Genomic DNA, 9,310 nt, shown 5'->3' on the forward strand with positions numbered 1-9,310 from the left:
AAATAGCAGTTCTTTACACGTTTATTCATAACTTTCTACGTTAGATAGAGGATAACCAAGTAGTTTTAAACTCTATTGGGAAAAACTATGAATTGATTTAAACAATCAGTAAATGATTAGTCGTCTCGGAACGGAAAAACGTCATTTGTGTAAAGATGATTTGGAAAATAAATCAGGCGATGATTTCTAAAAAATTGCTGTTTGAATGAAATGCTTTTGTGGACAACCGAAACATGAATTAAATAAATTTCGTGAAAGCATCAATTCGACAACCATAAGCTTCGAAAGAAGTATTAGTTATTTTTTCTATTTGCTTTAAAAGATGGAAAATATGTCGATAACTCTATGTTCTGTGCAACTAATGCTAAAAAAGGTAACAAATGAAATGTTTTAAAGAGCAATTTAATGTATTATCTCAGACGTGTAGCTATGTCTCAAAATATTTCATAACTCATGCATAAAATTTAACAATTTCAATATCTTCCTGTTCATCACACATATGCGTTTCTTCAGGACATGAATTTCATCATAGAAAAATGAAACTAATTAAACTTTAATAATTTAGTATGTTTTTTCTTCTTCTAAAATTAATTTGATTCCTTATATCGTAAGAAATATGAAAATTTAGCTGCTTTAAATATTTTTATCAAACTTACTCAATGAAGCAAAACTATATTGAATATTATTAATTGTACCAAAAAGTGATTAACAAGGTAAATGTCATTTCCAGAAGAATTTTAAAATTAGAATTATGGCTTTTGGAAAGAAATAAGTAGCATGGTATTATATTAAATAATTATTAATGCTCCCACCTATGTCTGCAATTCCGATTGATCATATATTAAATGTTTGAAACTACGTGGAAAACTTTATAGACGTCAATAATTCTTAATTTCCTTTTCATTTGGTTTGTAAAACAGTAATTGCACACGGACGCACAATATAACATTTATTTACATATTCATGAGAAATGCTGTTTAAAGCTCCATAATAAAAATTTCTGGCAAAATTATTTCGGAATTTCAAGATGACAAAAGAGACAAAAACATTTTCTGCCCTAAGGAGATATCTTTAGCTTCTAATTCACAGCAACAGGCTGTTTTTGTCAGATAAAATTTTCTATTATAAGATGATATTTGTATAGTACGAGTTCTTTGTTATTTAATATGTGTTTTAAACTTTAGTAGTGTATTATTAGTAGTTATAAAAATAAAATATGAACAATTTCAAATGGCAAAGCTCATGAAAATGTGCAATTTTGTTCCACATTTTAGCAATCCTGTGAACCGAATTAATTATTTTATTAATAGAATGCCTAAGATAATATTAGCTATTTTTCTGTTGCACACAATACCAACATTGCTAAATGGTTACCTTAATATGAAAACGATCGTTAACGAAAAACCTCCTTTCCTGACACAAAATGATTTTCAAATATATTGGTGTAGCTTTTAAAACTTATTGAAGAAATTTTCCTATAGCTCGGGATAAGGAATGTCATATCTAACCATACTCAATTTACGTATGAGTTTGAGTGTTTTTAAGCATCTCTTTGCGATATCTTTGTAATTATGCATTTTTCTTCCGAATTATTTTAAGTAAATATATTTTTTTAATGAATAGATTGGATTTTAATGGTTCCCCTGACCTTTTTAAATTGAGATCTTATCATGTTTTCACATGTTTTCTTAAAATAAAAACGAAGTATCACTTTGCAGTGAGTAGTTGGAAAGCTTTGGATATTCATAATTTTTCATCGGCTTCCCGTTTGTGAACGTTTGAATCGATCGAGGTATATAAATTTTTTATTGAATTTGATATTTTTACAAGACTTTGAAAGTTTTGTAAACCTGCTTTTTACATTAAAAAAGCATAACTCTTTTTAAGAATTATTTTTTATTTATTTTGTTTCCGTTGTTTTTTATGAGCGGAATGTTTCGCCCCGAGTAATTCTCTTAAGATAAAAATAATAAGAAAATATTTAATTTTTGAAAGGCTTATAATGAGTTTCAACTGCATCCACGTAACGTCCTCATAATACAATAACTGCACTGTTGATAAAGTGGTGGCTTTTTCTTCTAAATTTTGAAATGAATTTGCTTAGAGGTGTTAATTTGTCTCAAAAATTGTTCAGAAATTATTAGCGCATTAACTTACATTAAGTAACTTGTAACTTATTACGTAAATTTTAGTGCTTGTTGAATGAAGTACAAAAAAAAAATGTTAGGAAAAAAGTGACTCATGCAAAGGTTTTTTAAACAAAAAAAAATTCGAATCTAAAACAAAAATTTTTTTTAAAATCCTAGAGAGATTTTTATGAACAAATATTACAGATTATTTGGAAAATTGTAAAATTTTGAGCAATTTTTTCTTAAAAGAAAAAGTTAGCTTTAATGTTACTTTTCTCTTTACTTTTTCTTTAACGACACTTTTTTAATTAAAAAAAATTACTATTTTGAAACAGTTTTATAGAACTAAATATTCTTTGAATGTATCAGTACATGATTGGTCGTCTCAAAACTTGAAGAAGTGGAGTAAAAAGTTGACGGAAATGTGAAAGTTAAGTCTCTAGAAGAAACTAAGAAATCCCCGTAACCTTACTATTAATTAAAAGTATCAATAAATCATTTCATTAAAAAACTGATAATTTACTTAAACCTAAATCATCTGAATCTTATGAAAAAAAAATCAAACATTTCTACAACTATGAACTACCATAGAAGTAATAAGCTAGCGACTCCTTGTAATCTGCAACCAAATTTGCTGATGTTATCAATAATTATAAGTGCATTGCTTAAAAATATAAATAAATTTGTAACTAGATTGCTGTTCCCAAAATGTTATTTCTTAATTTGATGCTTAAAATTGAACAATCTTCGTAGCTATCCGTGTGCATAACACACAAATTAAGAATTTCAAAGCCCTTTCTTGCTTGTTTTTTAAATGCTTGAAATTGATCTTAGTATTTCAGATTTGTGGGAAAATCAATTTATTTCAAAGATTTCATATATTTCAAAGATATTTTTCATTTTACAAAGAAGAAAAAAAAAACTGGTGTTGTCAAACGTTAATGAAATAAAAATCTTTTCCGGTAAGATAACGTTAATAAAGCGCCGCAATAAAAAGTTCTTTTGACGTTTTACTGTGAAAGGTTGTTTAACAAAAAGCGAAAACATTTTCTGCCAATTTTTAATCGACAGCAGCAGTCCGTTTAAAAACGGCTGTTCTCAGTTACATCAATCATCTATGATCAAAGTCTTTGTCTGGAAACGTTTTTTTTTTATGCAGGATCAGTAAGAGTTTTATTTTATTTGATATGTGTTTTAAAATTAGTAGCCTGTTAATTATAAGAAAAAGTTATAGAATGGCAATACGCAATTTAAAATGGTAAACCTTTCTAAATTTGAGTTTTGCTTCATAGTTTGAAAATATTTTATATCTCTGAAACTTCTCAAAAACCCCTTTTTTTAAAACACACAATACTCATAGTACCTAATGGTTGCATTAATATTTAAACGATCGCTAACGTAAAACCTTCTTTCATACCACAATCTGTTCCATGATTAATAAGATAACGAATGCTAATTGAATAAATGGCGTAAATTCTCAACATTTATTTCCCTGTTCATGTGTTGAAGAAGTTTTTCGATTACTCGTGATAAGACTGGTATGTCTAACTACATTAATCTTATGCAGGAATTTGAGAGTACATTCATCCCCCCCCAACCCTTTTTTTATTAAAGAAAGATACTATTTTAACATATTTTTTCAAAAAAAAAAAAACGAAGTATCAATTTGTAGTGGGTAAATTTTGGATATTTTTTGATGGCTTCTCGTTCGTAAACGTGTGTATCGATCGAGGTATAAGGAAAATTTTAAAAAAAATGCGATTATTTTTACAAGACTTTGAAAGTTTTGTAAATCTGCTTTTTACTTTAAAAAGCAAACTCTTTTAAGAATTTTCATTTTAATTAAGATGTTTTATATGAATCTTCGCCCCGAGTAATTCTTTTTAGATAAAAAATAATTGGAAAATAATTATTTTTTGTTAGGGTTAGATAGGGTTTTAACTGTATCCTCATAACGTCCTCTTAATACAATGTATGATGCTGCAGAGTATAGAAATACCGACAAAGCATGTCAGCGTTGCCGACATGTATATCAAAACTCTAATTTAAAATTTGAGAAGTATTGTCACTCAATATTTAGAACTCGAGTTTCATTTCTTTTTCTTTGTTTAATATATAAAAATGTTGCAAAAGTAAAATCACCTATGCAAAGATTTATTATTATCTAAATGTTTTTTTTCTTCAATTATTTTTGTTTTTTAAATAGTTTTAAGCATATTGCATCTTCTTAAAAATTACAAAGACGTAGTTTAAGTTTATAGATAAATAAAAATGAACTGTTCTCTTATAAAATTTCAATAATATTTATCTTTTGCTAGCTCTAAACCTTTTTAACTTTAATTTTTTACCCAAATAAAAATTAATGAATTTCTTGTTTTAACGATGAGTTGTTTTGCATGTTTAAAAGTTTTTTTGATTATTTTAAGCATTTTCAAATTCAGAATGATTTTTATTTAATTTACTTGAAAATTTCTCTAGAAAATTCATTTTTTCAAAGTAACTTTTTCATTTCTAATATTAGAGCTTAGCTTTATGAGGTTAACGAATTATTATTATTAAACAATGCCTGAACTTTAAAAAATATATCAAGCTTTAAAAACGTGTTAATTTTTGTTTGAAACTGTATAAATATGTATTTGTTTGTGCTGGTTATTAGTAATTTTTTGATCTCTAAAACTTTTTTCTTTATGATGTTATTTTTAAAAGCTAATTTTATTTACGAGTGTATATTTGAATGTAGTTATAATTATTTTAGTTAAAAGAGCATATATTTTAATTGTATTGTGTATTATAAGTAAAAGATTACAAAACGTTTTACAAAACTAGATACAATAGGAAATACTTGAAACAGACATTTTCAGAAAAATGAAACTTTCCTTCGAATGTCATAATCACCCCCCCCCCTCACACTGATTAAAAAGTTAAAGACACTGAGTTGGGTCAATAAGCTGGATTTTTTTTAAGAAACAAACTATTTTTACTGTTTTTTAAAACTGCTTCATACTCCGATCAAACGTTTGGAATTCCAAGAATAGTGCAAACTCTGTTCGTAAACTCGCTGAATGAGAGATCGAATTTGAGTAGCTTCTTGAACAGTGTGTTAAAAGATATGCAGAATCAACTGGAAATATTGAATCTCTGAGAACTGAATTGACGTAAAAATAAAAGAAAAAGAAATCGAAAATCCAAACGTTCTGGAATATAAACAGCTAGAAAGTAACTTAGTTAAATAAGTTTTAGAGGAAAGATTTGAAAGCTTCAAATATAGCATTCACCATTTTAAACACAACATTTAGACTTTTAATTCGAAAATCGAGAAATGTTACAAAAACTGTAAGCATGTTATATGGATTGTAATTATTTGACAACTTAAATCTATTAGGCCATCTAAATTGTCAGATAAATGCTTGAATAGTCACGTGCGACAAGCTCAATGATTGCGCTTACAGAAAAGCAGTTTACTCAAATTGTTTAAATTGAGCTTTGAACACTTCAGAGAACACTTTGAACACTTCTCAATTCTTAGGAATAGCTCGAAAATCTGGGCTTGTGATTCGTTTTAAAATAACGAGTGATATCAACAAAAGGTTATGAGGAAGCCTGATACAAACTGTCAAAAATCTTATTTCTAAGAAGTTAAACTGATTAGCTTAAACGATCAGTTCATTAGGACTTAAGGAACCATTTTTTAGTAACCAGTTCAAATTTATGCATTTCGGCACATGAAAAACAAAAATGATGAGACAAGCTTCAATTTCAAGGCTCTAATGATAGTGATCAAACAATCTTACATGCTGCGATGTCAAAAAATTGTTGACCAACTTACTTTTGAAGAAAAAAATACAACATTCGCACAGAATTTGCCCTGAAAATTGAAACTTCAATCTCAAATGTCAAGCTATTCCAAACATATGTGCCTGTAACTAACTCCCAAAAAAAAAAAAAAAAAAACACTTTGAGATGGTCTGGCCTGTCTGTAAAAATAATACAAGTAAGAGTCAGTTCAGAAGATATGAGATTAAAATAGTTGCGAAGATATGAATGGATTAGAAAATACTCGACATTGCCAGTAATTAAGGAACCAGCATTGATCAGGGCAATCCAAGATATATGCAGTATATGGGAATTGGAACAGATGCCGACAGGGAGATAGACTCAAGCCTTTGACTAGTGAGGACGTGTTTTTTCTCTGATCGACCAATGCCGTATCACAGAACAGCGCGCGGCGGAAAGGTTTTCCCTTCCGGCCGCTCTCAAGTACTGCCATTTGATGAGTCATCGTTAGATGATATACTTGCCAACTGCGGGATTCCCCCGCAATATAATTCATCCGGAAACTTAGAGAAGTCTGAAATTGAAGCCTTCTACCTACAGTTTTCCCTAGAGGAACTGTGCAAAATTGATGACTCTTTCCGATATTTCTACAGAAAATATCCTACTTTTGATGGATCTCATCGACGTTACATCACTCAAAGGAGTGAAATTGCCCACTACATCATGTACAGATTAGGCAGACAGAAACCGGAGGGGATGGAATTAGCAAAGAAAGGAGACCCAGTTCCCGCTTCAGTTCCCATAGCTCAAACAACTGAGAAATTGGTCACAACCAATGCTACTGAATTTGACCAATACTTGGAACCTAGTGAGGAGCCTTCGGCCTCTGAGACAAAACCCCAGACAGAAAATTCTAAGGAACCACCTATCAGAAAGAGAAAGAGGAATAAGAAGAAGAACTCAACTAATGTAGACTCAACAAAGCCTACTAACTGTTCTTCTGACCCTCTAACTCCGCCAGTGAAACCGACTCCAGTCCCGATGGAAACTCCGGAGGAGAGCACAGAAAAAGTCCCAGAGCCATCCACAAATGTTCATAAAGCTCAAACACCCAAGAACCTAAAAGTTCTCATCCGAGGGCTTCCTTTGTACGGACTTTAGTACGGACAATATTTCCCTTGAATTAGGGAAACAGAATTTAGAAATACTGAAAGTTGTTCAGTTAAAAAAGGAAGTGGGCGGGGCCTATAGGCCACTCCCACTGTTCCTCCTCATCATAACAGAGATGAGAACTACATGAAGATCTACCATATCGAATTCATTAAGGACGTTCCGATTTGTGTAGAGAAATTTCATGGCGGCCGGTGGCCGATACAGGGTTTTAGATGTGAAGGCTACGGACACTCTCAGCGTGCCTGCACTTCCGATCCAAGATGTATGAAGTGTGCCGAAGGGCACTACTCATTCCAGTGCAAAAAAAATCTAGAACACACCGCCTATTTGCTGCAATTGCAGTAAGGATCATACCTCGAACTTCTCTGGGTGCGAGGTCAGGCCCCAGGAGAAAAAGATTCAACAACAAAGCTTCAACTACAGCTACCTCAGCTCATCGTTTGGTTACACTAATGAAAGAGTTACAAGAACTTTTGAAAAATCAGGAGGCACTCAGCCTTCTTCAGACACTTCTTCAGGGGAATACCCCCATCCCAATGATGATTTTCTTCAGTGCAACGCAGGCCCAACATCTGCAATGGACTTATATTGTGTAGATATCTTACAAATATCTTGTGAACTTAGGACATTATAATTTAGGACTTACTAGATTCGATGAATCGGTTAGAAGCGCTTCGTGCTTAATGCCGAGATAACACCTATTTCCAGCATGGAGCAGATGCCCATTGAATGGGATGATGGTTTTATCTGCTTAATCTACAAAAAGGGAGATTTGATGGATTGTAAAAGTTATAGTGGGATCACCTTCTTGAATACAGCATACAAGATTTTCTCCAATGTATTATATAAAAGACTTTTTCCACACGTGGAGAAGGTGGTTGGAAGTTAACAGTGTGGTTTACAAAGAGAAAAATCTACAACCGATTTAATACAAGTTTTAAGACAAATTATTGAGAAGACAAACGAATTTAATATTGAGACTTTTCCTATTTTTATTGACTTTAAGGCAGCATACGACAGTATCAAGAGAAATAAGTTGTATGAAGCAATGGAGGAATTTGGTATTCCCCCTATTAACTTGACAAAGGCAACACTCAGAAGAGTCAAGTGCAGACGTAAGTTGCAAAATTAACTCTCCGAGCTCTTCTACACTGATGGTGGTCTGAGGCAGGGGCATACACTTGTCTGCCTTTTATTTAATATCGCACTTGAAAAAGTAAATCAGAGCATCTGAAATCAATGTAAGAGGCAGTATCTTTCAAAGATCAACACAAATTCTTGCTTATGCAGATGATCTTGATATTATAGGAAGATCTAGACAATCAGTAGTGGAGAACTCCAAAGCGCTTGAAGTAGCAGCTAGTGAAATGGGACTACTAATCATTAATGCTGACAGAACTAAACACATGGATACAAACAGAGGGCTCGCTAAGGCAATGAATGCCCTTTCATGTGAATGATTATGACTTTGAAACTGTTGATGAATTTAAATATTTTGGGACTACTGTTACCTGCAAAAATGTCACAAATACTGAAATCAATAGCCGTTTAGCAATGGCAAACAAGTGCTACTTTGGTTCAAAACGCCAACTAAAAAGTGAATTTCTTAAAAGACAAAAATTAACATATACAAAACACTCTTACGGCCTGTGATCCTATATGGTAGTGAGTGCTGGACTCTTAATAAAAAAGAGAACAAATTGCTGATATTTGAGAGAGGGATACTAAGAAGAATATTTGGTGCAGTCTATGAGAATAACAAATGGTGCACCCTTTACAATCATGAGTTATATAAAAAGTATAAACAACCAGGCATAGTTCATGTTATTCAGGCCAATCGTATTCGATGTCTGGGACACCTTTATAGATCTAAAGACCAAAACCCCGCAAAAAAGTTTAAAAAAACTTTTTTAACCAAATTTACCAACCTTTTTTCAACCTGGTTTAAAAAAGAAACTTTTTTTAAACCAGAAGGTACAAGAAAAAGGGGTCGTCCACCGACTAGGTGGCTGGACGCAGTTGAGAGGGACCTAAAGATAAAAGGAATAACTAACTGGAAGACCATGGCACAGAATATATTAAGACGGCAAAACTTATTGGGACAGCCTTGGCCTGCCATAGGCTGTAGTGCCCAAGAAAAAGAAGACGAATCAACTTGTTGTGAAAACTAGGAAGCATATGAAAAAGGTGGACTAATGGGAAACAAGCTCACATATCTGCTTAGTAACTGGACT

This window comes from Parasteatoda tepidariorum, chromosome 7, assembly GCF_982258835.1.
Source record: "Parasteatoda tepidariorum strain Cologne lab strain chromosome 7, Ptep-v5.0, whole genome shotgun sequence".
In the NCBI taxonomy this organism is placed as follows: domain Eukaryota; kingdom Metazoa; phylum Arthropoda; class Arachnida; order Araneae; family Theridiidae; genus Parasteatoda; species Parasteatoda tepidariorum.